Below are 13,971 nucleotides of genomic sequence, written 5' to 3'. Positions count from 1 at the left end.
GAGCTTGAAGCTTGATCTTAAGTCTAAAAATCAGAAAGACATAAACAAACAAAGTAAGCTTTTATAGCTTAGTAAGTCTATAGCATAACAGAAATTATAAAAATAATTATGTAATTTCTTGATACACTTAAGGAATTCGCAAATAATATATATGGTAACTATTACATATAGTCAAAAGCATACTTAATTATCAACTCTTAAAACCGAATGTAAATTCACCATAAACATGAATATCCGAATGCTTATATACATATATGCTTAACAAATATTAGCTCCAAATGTATATACAGTTATTATAACTAAATGTATATATGTATTTATCACCTGCATATATCTAAATGCATATATGTGCTTATCGCTTGCACTTCATCGAATGCATATATATATTGTTCAAATACATATGCCAAAAGCATATACTTATACTTATCAACCACATGTGCCGAATGCACATATATATATTTACTATAATCCACATATGTCGAGTGCATACACATATATGTATCCAACAATTTCATGATAACCAACATATATATATACTCACTAAACACAAAGATTCGAACGTTTATATGCTCATCAAATACTTAGAAACAAATGTTCATATATTTATCTATTACATATAACCAAAATCATATATATACCCAATGCAAATAATCACTTAATTTAAACAGATTCACTGGCACTTAGCCCTGTTAGGCTTAAAGCCTGATTCAGATCACCGACACTTAGCCTGCTAGGCTTATAACCTGATTTAGATCACCGGCACTTAGCCTGCTAGGCTTATAGCCTGATTCAGTTCACCGGCACTTAGCCTGCTAGGCTTATAGCCTGATTCAGTTCACCGACACTTAGCCTACTAGGCTTATAACCTGATTTAGATCACCGGCACTTAGCCTGCTAGGCTTATAGCTTGATTCAGATCACCGGCACTTAGCCTGCTAGGTTTTAAAACCTGAAAATTTCAATTTCTCATATACAGAATAATTCCTCAAATATTTATTAACAGCAAACACATATTCACCGTAGTCCATGCTCAAACATAAATGAGTTTGCAAATCATATTTTCAATCCAATTCAAGTACTAATAACTTATAATCATATAAATATATTCGAACCTCATTTATAAAAACATAAACTTTTATGCTTTAATTCAATCTAAAAACTTGTACACAAATGTACATATAGATATATTCAAACTCCCGTATACATATTTAACATTTATACCTTTTAAATAAAAATTAAAAGCCCATACAAGTATGTTTATTTATATTCGAACCTATATGAATTTATATATATACACATTCTTGCCTTTACCTAAGTTCACAACTTATTCATGTATATATAAATATACTTAAATAAATTTAATACAAATAATTTATATGTACTTATGTATACACACCTATTCGAGCATAACATATATATATGTATCTAAGCTCAATATGAAAACATATTTATGTACATCCATACATATTCAAAACTATACATACATGCTTAACATTCATATCTTATAATATAATCAATAATTAATTATATATATAAATGTTCCATCTCACATATAATCACCTTATTTAAAAAAATTACCTATACAATTACAATATACATATTACTAATCAAACCCAAAGCTTTTACATATATATATGTATATTCGAAAACCCATGTATATATGAGTATAATACATACCTTTAATCAAAGCAAGAATTTATACATGTATTTATTTTCTCATATTCGAATCTTAAGTGTATATATATATAACCTTCATACAATCAATTAAATTCAGAACATATTCATATAGATACATATATAAATATTAATACATTATATATTTATATATATATATATGCTTTTATAGCATTCCCACTTTAACTTAATTCAAAAATTTATATAAGCATGTATATATTCGAACACTTTATACACATATATATACCATTTATAATTATAATTTATTCAATCAAATTACTTCAAATTAAAGCTCAACAACAACTACAATCGATATACATACATATATACTAATTTAATATCATTAAATAGCTAATAGACTTACCTCGGATATAGAGACGTTCGACTATTCGACTACTTTTGTTTTTCCCCAATCTAATTCCATTTTCTTCGTTTCTTGATCTAAACATATTCAAATTTAGCCTTTTTATCCATCAAATCATTCAATTAAATCCAAAAATACATAAATGGAAAAATTACCATTTTGCCCCTAACATTTTACACTTTTTTTTAAGTCCTTTTTGCACAAAACACAAAATACACAAAATTTAATCACACCATACTAGGGCCAAATGTTCCTAGTGTTCATACAAGTCCAAAAATTTCATTTATTTCACATTTTAGTCTCTCAAAAATTTATTTTCACAATTTAGCCCTAATTACTCAATTTCACCAAAATTTCAAAGACAAAACATGTTAATCTTTCACATATCTTTCATTTTTCATCTTCAACTATCACAAAGCTCAAGCATTCATCAATGGCACATTTCAAAATCATCAACAATTCACAAAATTAAGACATGGGTTTTGAAGAATTCAAAGCAACGATCTCAAAAACGTAAAAATTATCAAAAACCGAACAAAAACTAACCTTGAATTAAGCTTCAAAAGATGGCCGAACCTAGCTTAGGTTTCTTTCTTTCTCTTTTCTCTACTTTCGGTCAAAATAAGATGAAAATGTGGCTTTTAATTTGTTTGTCTTTTAATATATATTAACTTTATAATATAATATATTATTATAACCTTTATACATAATAAAAACTATAAATTATAAGCATAATGCCGTCCACTATCATGATTAATGGCCTAATTTCCTATTAAGGACTTCACATTATAAAGACATTAGCAACTTAGCACTTTACACATTAATTAGTCAATTTTACATTTTACGCGATTAAGTCCTTTTATTAAATTAAGCACACAAACAATAAAATTAATTCACGAAACTTTCACACATGTAAATTAACACATAATAAACAAAGAAAATAATATTAAAATATTTTTTAGACTCGGATTCGTGGTCCCGAAACCACTATGTCCGATTACGGTCGAAATCAGGCTGTGACAAGAAGAAAGTATGTAAAGATATTTCAAAATGTTGCTCGTATTTGGGCTAGAAAAAGTGATGAGAGGAGGTGCAAAAGCATCTACACAGAATACCCGAGTATGTGTTTTTCATTATAGATTTTGATGGTCGGGTAAAATTTTTACCCAATTTAAATACGGCGAATAACAAATTGAAAGATGATATTGACGGGTTATAAGTTTTGATGGATTTCATCATTAACTATCCGAGATTACAATCATTTCAGCTAACCTGATAGCTTTTCTTGACTATCTCAATTTTAATTTCCACATTAATAGGAACAAAATGAATCACAAGTTTTTACTTGATACTTCTTTTTGTTTGGGGAGACGTCGATAAGTGTCGTTTCCTTATAAATTTGGGTTATCTAATAATGAGAAAAGTGCTTGATGTGAAAGTATATTATAAAATTGAGCATATATGCAAAACTTGTGCAACATATGTGCAATTATCAATTATTATATTTTAATTCATATTTTAAAAATATAATAACTGAAGTTCGAAACTTGTGCGACATATGTGCAATTATATTAGTATATATATATGGGTAAAACCAATACGAATTTATAAACAAAAAATCAACACCATCTATTTGCATTTTTGAACGGTAAAAGTAACAGTTTATAACCATATTGCATTTTGCGATTCAATGTATCTAAATTGTGTAAAAATTTTACCTGACCATCGAAATCTGTAATGAACAAATACTTAGGTATTATGCGTAGTTGCTTTTGCACCTCCTTTCATCACATTTTCTTGCCCAAATACGAGCAACATTTTGAAATATATTTAAAAAATCTCTTTTAATATACATAAACCACCTAGCCTCCCTCCTGTGTGAAGACCTATGTTTCCCCTTCCTCTTCATTTTGTTAAAATACGTTACTACGCTTTCAGAATGTTCTAACGCAATCAACCATTCGTTTTTGTAGTATACAAGTCAATTACACCTCTATACGACATTGTCATTGTAATGCTTAACCAGTAATTTGTATATCTGCAAAGCTACCTTTTTGTCTGTATAAGGTAGAAAAATTGAGCGAATTTCTTTGCTTGAAAACTTTAAAACCCCTTGATACAGACAAAAGGGCAACTTTGCAGATGTACAAATTTCTGGTTGATCATCATAATGACGATGACATATTGAGGTGTCATCAACTTGTATACTATGAAAACGAATGGTTGCTCATGTTAGAACATTCAAAAAACGTGGTTATGTATTTTAACAAAAAGGATAGGGAGTAGAAATGTAGGTTTTCACACAGTAGTGAGGCAAGATGGTTTACTTATATCAGATGAAATTTTTTAAAGATGTTTCAAAATGTTGCTTGTGTTTTTTTATAGAAGAAGTGATGAAATGAGGCGCAAAAGCATCTAAGCAGAATACACGAGTAAGTGTATGTTCATTACGGATTCCGATGGTCGAGTAAAAATTTTACCCAATTTAAATACATTGATTATCAAAATGAAATATGATATTGCCGAGCTAAAAGTTTTGATGGACTTTGTAATCAATTATCCAATCGGATCTGCTATCCAAGATTATAATCATTTCAGATTTCCTACTAAACTAATAGATCTTTCTTGGCTATCTCGATTCTAAATTTTTTTACGTTGATTGCATCTTTCGTATATTTCTTTTAATTTCCACATTGATGTGAACAACGTGAATCCCAAGTTTTTAGTTGATGCTCATTTCGTTTGAGAGACGTTGATAAGTGTCGCTTCCTTATTAATTTGGATTATCTAATAAAGAGAAATGTGCTTGATGTGAAAGCATATTATAAAATTCAGCATATATGCAAAACTTGTACAGCATATGTGCAAATATCAATTAGAATATTTTAAAAATATAATAATTGAAGTTCAAAACTTGTGCAGCATATGTGCAATTATATTAGTATATATATGGGAAAACCAATACGAATTTATAAACGGAAAACCAACATCATCTATTTGTACTTTTGAACGATAGAAGTAACAATCTAAAAGCATATTGCATTTTGGAATTCGGTGTATCTAAATTGGGTAAAATTTTTACCTAACCATCAAAATTCGAAATGAACAAACAATTACTCAGGTATTCAGTGTAGATGCTTTTACACCTACTTTCATCACTTTTTCTATCCCAAATACGAGTAGCATTTTGAAATATCTAGAAAAAATCTCTTCTAATATAAGTAAACCACCTAGCTTCACTCTTGTGTGAAGATTTACGTTTCCACTCCCTCTCATTTTTGTTAAAATGCGTTACTACATTTTCAGAATGTTCCTAACACGAACAACTGTAACACCTCTAACCCTCATCCATTACTAGAACAAGGCTACGGAGCATTACCGAACTTTACAAAATAAATACGGACATTTCCCAACTTTGTTACACATATTAAGAATCAATTATATAACACTCATATTGTCCCTTAGATGGACCTTCGGAGCCCAATATTCATTTTAGAAGTGAATCGGGACTAAACCAAGTACTTAGGGAATTTTTCCCAAAATTTCAAAAGTTTGCTTAGAAGCAGGGGACATATGCTCGTGTCTCTTCCCGTGTGAACGAAAATAGGCCATTTTAAAGCCACTTTTCTCACCCATTTTGACATTAATCTGTACTCAACATTCACATACACCAATATATCCCAACCAAGCAATCAATACAAGTTACAACATATTCTCAACATGACATAACATCACAAATATTTCATTTACTTATACCTACCTATTTAACTCATTTCATTGATTTGTCAAAATTCTACTACTAATTACATGCATACAAATATTTAATATTCACAACCACAATTCAAACTATTTCATTGTCAAACCAACCCAATACATGCCATATGAACCAAAATTTACATTACAAAAACTACCGGAATAAATTGGATAGTATAGCTTGATGTGTTGATCTGATTTTCTGACTACACGTTAATTTACAAGAACATTAAACAACACGAGTAAGCTTAATGAAGCTTAGTAAGTTCAATAGGTTAAACATTGATCTTACCGAACTTAATATAATATAATAAATTAAATTGTAAATAAATCATACATTTTTCCCTGTCAAATACAATATAATCAATAAACACACTTCCTTCAGATCAATATCAATAATAATTTATAAATCTTTCAATTCAATCACATAAGTCTCTTACCATTTCTTATTGAATCGAAGAACGACATACGTATATGAGTACATCATTCTTTTTGTGCCATAGTTCAATTATGGTCTTACACATGCATTGCCATGGCCCTGCCATGGTCTTACATTTTTAGTGCCATAACCCAGTTATGGTCTTATCATCAGAATGTCATAGCCCAGCTATGGTCTTACACATGTATTTATACTGCCATGGTCCAACCATGGTCTTACGTTCAAGGTGTCATAACCAAGTTATGGTCTTTTCATTAAAATGCCATAGCCCTGCTATGGTCTTCCATTTGAACATTGTCATGGTCCATGGTCTTATCCGTCAAATTTATTCTTTGCCACGGAATGATCGTACTCAATCTTGCGTTCTACTTGTCTTAAACATTCAATTCAATTTTCATACTTTTACAATAATCTTAATTTCAACAACAAATATGAATAAATATATTATACCATTCCTAAATTAACAAATAATCATGAAAGTTTAACCATTTGAACTTACCTGGTGTGATAGCCCGAAATAGGGCCTAATCGGAATAGTGGTTTCGTAATCACAAATCTGAAGTGAAATAGTTTTATTTTATAAATTTTTATTAGTTACTGATTGATTGAATATTGTGTGAAAATATGGATAGAAAATTTTAATGATTTAGTGCCTAATTGAATTTTTAGGACTAAATCGAGAAAAATGCAAAGTGTGTCTAATTAGTGATTAAATGACTTAATTGAATTATTGCATGAAATTGGAAGTGTTTATGTGGAATTAGACCATAAATTAGTGTTATGGACACAAAAGGGTAATTCTAGAAAAATATCTAAGTAATGGGTCAAGGGCATTTTTGTCCAAATTGAGAAAAATACAAAATAAAGAGAAAATAAGTGTCCATCTTCTTAAAAATCAGAAGCTTGCTGCCGAAAGTTTCATGTTACCATAGCTAGGGTTCTTGATTTTTCTAAGCTCAATTGTAAGTATTTATTGCCCCGTTTTTAATTATTTTCGTATTTTTATGCTTATTGATGCTTGAATTTCATGTTTCTACTATTTAATTTAAATGAAATTAAAGTTTAAAAATTGACCCATTCATGATATAATTGTTAATTGATTAGTGATGTTAGATAATGAATGTTTGAAGTGTTAATTATAAGTTTTACTAGATGAATTTTGATGAAAATGTTGAAAAAGGGCTAAATTGTGAAAGATGGTAAAGTGTGCATAAAGTTGTGATTTTGTGAAATTGAGGGCTGTTATGAGCATGAATTATGATTTAGTGAAGTTTGAAATTTAAAAATTTAGTGAATTTTATTTTTACGAGCTTTGGGACAAAAGTGGAATTTTTGAAAAGTTATGGGAAAAAATGTAAATTTGCCAAAATGTTGTGTATGAATTGTATTTGAATGTAATATTGATAAAATGTATTAAATTGTGTTAATATAGATCAAGAAAGAAGAAATAGTGGAAGTGATCGGGGAAAAGAGAAAGTTATCGACTAAATTACAAAAATAATCGTTTTGCATCCGAGGTAAGTTACGTGTAAATAATAGTTATATTTTTATAAATTGTGAATTATATTTGATATGTGAATTAATATTCAATGTGGAAGGAAAATTATTCATGAATTATTCAAGTGTTAAAGTGTTGAAAATAAAGTGTTAAGTGTAAATTCCCGGTTGAACTTAGGAATAGAAGTGGATACAAGTGACATGTCACTAGAGATCAGTTTTACAGTGTTACAATGAGTCCCGGGTGCTGGGTGATCTAGCATGTGTTGCAGACACCTGACAGCTTGTGTGAGCAGGCCCGTGGACATTTCCAGTGTTATTGATCAGTGGTAGCTTCGGCTACGTTTCAGTGGTAGCTTCGGCTACGTTTCAGTGGTAGCTTCGGCTACATAACAGTGGTAGCTTCGGCTACATTTCAGTGGTAGCTTCGGCTACATAACAGTGGTAGCTTCGGCTACATATCAGTGTTGCACTTATGTGCTAAATCTCTACATATCTGTGTATATTCCGAGTGTTCAACGGGATTAATAATGAGTTAAAGTGAATATGAAATGAAGTGTGTATGCAGGTACATTTGAAAAGAATGAGCATAAGTGATAAAGGTTAAGTGTGAAAATGTATATGCAAGTGAATTGGTAAGATTGTGCATGTGTAAGTGATTGAAATTGCTAGGAAATGTTTTGATTAGTTAATTGTTAAAAGTGTTAATTATTAAATGAGTAATTATTGTTTACATGTAACTTACTAAGCTATTAGTAGCTTACACATTTCTTCCTTTCCTTTGTTTTATAGTGATTTGAACTTGGTCAAATTGGGGATCGTCGGAGCTCGTATCACACTATCATAATCATCTCGGTATTATGTGCTTTTCAAAATGTTTAAACTATGGCATGTATAGAGTCTTAATCATTTTGAGTATGTTCATATGATATGGCTAAGATTAGCTATTGAAATGGTTAGTAAAGATTATGTTTTGGTATTATGTATGTGTAAATGGTAGCTAATACAAAGAAGCAGTTTCTTTGACAACAGCAGTGACATGAATGTGAAAAATCACCATAAATAGTATAAATGGAATTAGAGAGTGAATTATATATGGAATTAAAGCTTATCAAGTCTATTTTTATATGAAAGAAATGGTGTAGGCAAAGGAATTCTGTATTTTGAGATATTTGAATTTTAGTGAGACAGGGTCAGAATGGTTTTTGAAGTCCCTTGTTCTGACTTTGAAAAATTATTATAAATTGTACAGAAATAATTATGGGTCATAATTTATATTTATAGATTTCTTAGTGAGTCTAGTTTCAAAATAAATAAATTATAACCTTATATGAATTCTTTGCAATGAGATAATTTATTTTTAGTGCCAAGAGGTCAGACCTGTTGAGCTGTGAAACAGGGGATACTTTAATGAATAAACTGTACTAATTGGCTAAGTAAAAAATTATGAAACTTTTATAGTAAGTATTAATATGAGTCTAGTTTCAGGAAAAATTTACGGATTTAAATTTCGAGTCTCGTAACTCAAGTTATAATTAAATTAGTGACAGTCACGCAGGTGGACAGTTTTGTTGTGAACAGTGAATTTAATTTTAAAAGCAAATTTTTATGCTCCGAATTGGTAAGTTAAATTGGATGACATCTCGTACTCGATTCCGGTGACGGTCTCGGGTAAGGGGTGTTACACCTGGGTTGGATTGTAAAATTGGTAATAGTTCAAAGACTACTCGACTAATTTCCCTTTTTCTCATTGATCTACAAGCTCTTGATCTAGAATGTAAAATTTTTCATTCATTAGCATATATTTCAATTTCAGTCAACCTCACAATTTATACCTCTCATATTTCAAAATTACACAATTACCCTAACTTTTACAATTTTTTCAATTTAGTCCATTACCAATTAACTCATCAAATGAGATAATTATTAAAGAGATTATTCATCCATCAATTACACAATACGTCGATCTATTTATATATTCAAGTCAATTTGTAACCAATATAATATAACAGATAATCAAAACACGAGCAACTATGGCAAGTCCCTCAACCTTTAACAGTTTTGTAAATTAACCCCGGGCTAAGTAGATTAAGTTAAAACGAGCTCAAAAACATAAAAATTAATAAAAATGATACTTGAATACATACCATGCAAGGTAAAACTGTAACACCCCTAACCCGTATCCAATTTCGAAACAGGGTTATAGAGCATTACTGGGCTTACAGAACAGACAAACAGAAATTTCAAACATTTTATAACAGTTTTACCTTTCATGTCACAAACCACTCAAATTTATACATATTGTCCCTAAACCGAGCCCTTGAGGCCTCAAAATTAAAAACAAGTTAGGACTAAATCGGGTACTCAAAGAATTTTTCAAAAAATATTGAAATTTTTCAAAGGTGCATGAGACACACACTCGTGTGGTCAGGCCGTGTGTCTCACACGATCAAGAGACACACCCGTGTCTCAGGCCGTGTGGGCATTCAAAATAGGGACACACGGCCGTGTCCCAGCCCGTGTCCAAACTTGAGAGCTCTCTGACTTGGGTCACACGGCCAAGCCACATACACGTGTGTTAGGTCGTGTGAATAATTTGAATATACTGACTTGTGACACACGGCTGAGCCACACGCCCATGTGCTAAGCCGTGTGAGTATACTGACTTGGGTCACACGGCCAAGCCACATACCCGTGTGTTAAGCCATGTGAGCCTACTGAATTGTACGCTTTAAAAGATATAAGGGAGACACAACCGTGTCACCTGGCCGTGTGTCACACACTACTGAGACACACGCCCGTGTCTTTGTCCGTGTGGACATAAAATAGGCCATTTTCCAAGTCATATTTCTCATCCAAATTGGTACCAACCTAAACACAACAATTTGCATATGACCAAGTCATAAATAAACATTCAAAACCGACCAAAATCAAGCTTAAAACATGTAATATCATCACATACAAACATTATGCCCATAGGCACCTCAAATGACCATTTAAAAACATGCCAACTATGTATCCAAACTTACCTAAATGGCAAAACACCTATATGCATAATTGTGCCAAAACTTAACATGTATGTCACTTATCAAGCTAAACTATTTGGTACCCATAAATACCAATTCACAAATCAGACCATTTACATGATAACCATACACCAAATATGATAAGGCCATTTACATATATACATAACAAAATATACCAAAATACAAGCCAAATCAAATGGCTAAAAACATAACAAAACATGTAGGCTATCATTAGCCAAAATAACATATACATGCCATTATAACCAAAATTAGATAACCAAAAGTACCAAAATAGCCAATAGATAGTGTGATATAGCTCCGCCGACTTCCAACCCGAGCGAGCTTCCGAACCACTATAAAACACAAAAAATAACACAGAGTAAGCATTTAAGCTTAGTAAGTTCGTATAACACAGAATTTAACTTACCATTTAACCACAATTTAGGTAAGTAAACCAAAGCATATCACAACTCAATTTTGCCAAAAGCCTAACACATATTCATCAACCAAGTTAGCCATGTATTCACATAAACACCGAGAAATCATGTATAAGTTCAACAACCATATAAATTCCATTTACATGTAACATCTATGTCATGTATCCATATATCATATATAAACCATTTCCATGTAATTTATGTAAATACCTGTACTAGTTCATATCGAACTCACATAAACTCGTAACAAAATTGTGCCCGTTGAACAACTTAGAATAATATCGGATACACGGGAATCTTGCACACTATGTGCCAACATGTGGTCGAAACCACTACTATCTTATATCTCATATCAGTGCTCTCTCTCGAGCCATAAATGGGTCTGCTCACAAAAGCTGTCAGTCAAGACGTAGCTACACGGTGCTGCTCACACAAGCTGTCAAGTAACCGCAACAAATGTCGAAAACTCAGCCACCGGTAGGACATATGAGACGAGTACCTAAAACACGGTAACCCCTAATGACATGTCATTTGTATCCTATTTATTCTTAAGGTTCAAACGGGATCCGAAAGTCGTTGAAACTTCGTTGGATATTTTCTTAGAGTTGTAATACCAAGAATATAACATAAAAGCATTTAAATCAAATATAATTTAATGTTCATTAAATATACAAACTTACCTCAAACACGTACAGAGAAAAATGATTAATTAATCCAATACTTTTTCTTTTTCCCAATCTAAATTCGTACGTTGCTTTTCTTAATCTACATAATCAAATTTAACTAATTCAATACAAATAACATTCAATTTAATCCAACCATATTTTGGAAAAATTACCATTTTGCCCCTACACTTTTAATTCTTTGCAATTTAGCCCCTAGGCTTGGAAAATGAAATTCTTTCAATTTCATCCCTACCCAAGCCTAGCTGAACTATTAACATACTTATAGCAGCCCATATATTTCACAATTTCACACTTTTACCACATAAATTGTCACATTTCTCAATTTAATCCCTAATTGATAATTTCATCAAAAATTCCTTTACAAAAGTTGTTTATCTAATAACAACCTCTATTTTTCTACCATTAAACTTCAAAACCCTAACATATTCATCAATAGAAAAACTCAATTACTTTAAAATTTTTACAAATTAGTCCCCGGGCTAGGTAGATTAAGCTACAACGATCCCGAAAACATAAAAATCATTAAAAACGGGATAAAAATGCCTACCATGCACTAGCCGAATGTTGAAGCTTCTACAATGGCTTCCAAGCTCCTAATTTTCGGTTAGAGAAGGAATGAAAAAGATGACAACTTGTTTGTTTTATTTTATTTATCATTAATTACCTAATTACAAAATTACTCTTACCTAACTTTAAAAATTACACTAATGCCAAGCCATGCACATCCACGTTAAAGTTCTACATCTATTTAATACCTTTAGCTATTAGAACTCAACTTTTACACTTTACGCGATTTACTCCTTTTTATCAAATTGAACATGTAAATGGTAAAATTTATTAACGAAACTTTTATACGGTAATACTATCATGATGTAGATCATAAAATAATATCAAAATAATTTTTTTGACCTCGAATTTGTGATCTCAAAACCACTGTTCCGATTTTACTGAAAACGAGTTGTTACAAAAACATCATGACCAAAAGCTTCTCCCCCTTTTCTTATGACTAATCGGTTTTTGAGTGTTCAAATGAAGAAGATGACCACATTTGCTTAGTTTATTTTAGTTTTAATTTTTAACTTACTATTTTATCCCTTTTAAAATCACATAATTACAATAAAACATATCCATGCACATCCACAAACTTTAAATGTGGTATATTTACCAACTATATCCTTCAATTTATACTTCTAAAGCCATTTAATCCATTTAATTAATAGAAACCATCTTTTGCATCATTTTACTATTTAGTCCTTTTTACCTAATTAACCAATTAAACTTCAAAATTTCTTAACAAAAATTTAATACTACCTTAAATTAACCATATAAACATTAAATAAATATTTAAAATAATAACTCACTTGTCGGAGTCGTGGTATCGAAATCACTGTTTCCAACACCACTAAAAATGGGTTGTTACATCCTTCCATCTTTTTAAACTCTCAGTTGCTAATGTATAAGCTACCATACTTTTAACCAGGTTTTTCTTTAAAAAAAAATTCCATGTTGATACTTTTAACCAGAATAGTTAGTGGTGCCAAGGGGCAAAGCAAAGTCCTTGGGCCTCTTTGGTTAAATGAAATAGTTTCAATTTTAGTCTCTCTTTAACCACTTGATTAATAATAAATTTGTTAGTACAAATATCCGATGAGGAAAATCTTGAACACACGAACGAAACTCAGACAAAAAATGAAGAAATAGGATAAGGCTTGAAGACGTGTATCAAGCCACTATCTTTAAGGTTATATTCGCCCCCACCTAATTTAGTGTGCAAACGAGTTTCAAACAAATTAACCTTGAGGATACAATGAAGCCAATGACTATTTGCGTTTTGCACTGACGAGAATAGTCCACTAAACACTGAGTAATGTATAACAATAAAGTCAATTTCTACAAAGAATTTTTGTAGTAATACTTTATAGAATAATCTAATAATTTTAGAAAATGGATGAAAGAAAGAAAGAATTTTAAAATTTGTTGGTGTGATTTCCAAATGAAATCTCATTCCTATTTATAGGAATTTTCATCTCTCTTCATAGAGACATCTTTCAATAGGTGTCTTTTCTGAATAATAATATATTAAAAAGACATAATT

Source organism: Gossypium hirsutum, chromosome D09, assembly GCF_007990345.1.
Source record: "Gossypium hirsutum isolate 1008001.06 chromosome D09, Gossypium_hirsutum_v2.1, whole genome shotgun sequence".
In the NCBI taxonomy this organism is placed as follows: domain Eukaryota; kingdom Viridiplantae; phylum Streptophyta; class Magnoliopsida; order Malvales; family Malvaceae; genus Gossypium; species Gossypium hirsutum.
Note: the sequence above shows the minus strand (reverse complement) of the source record.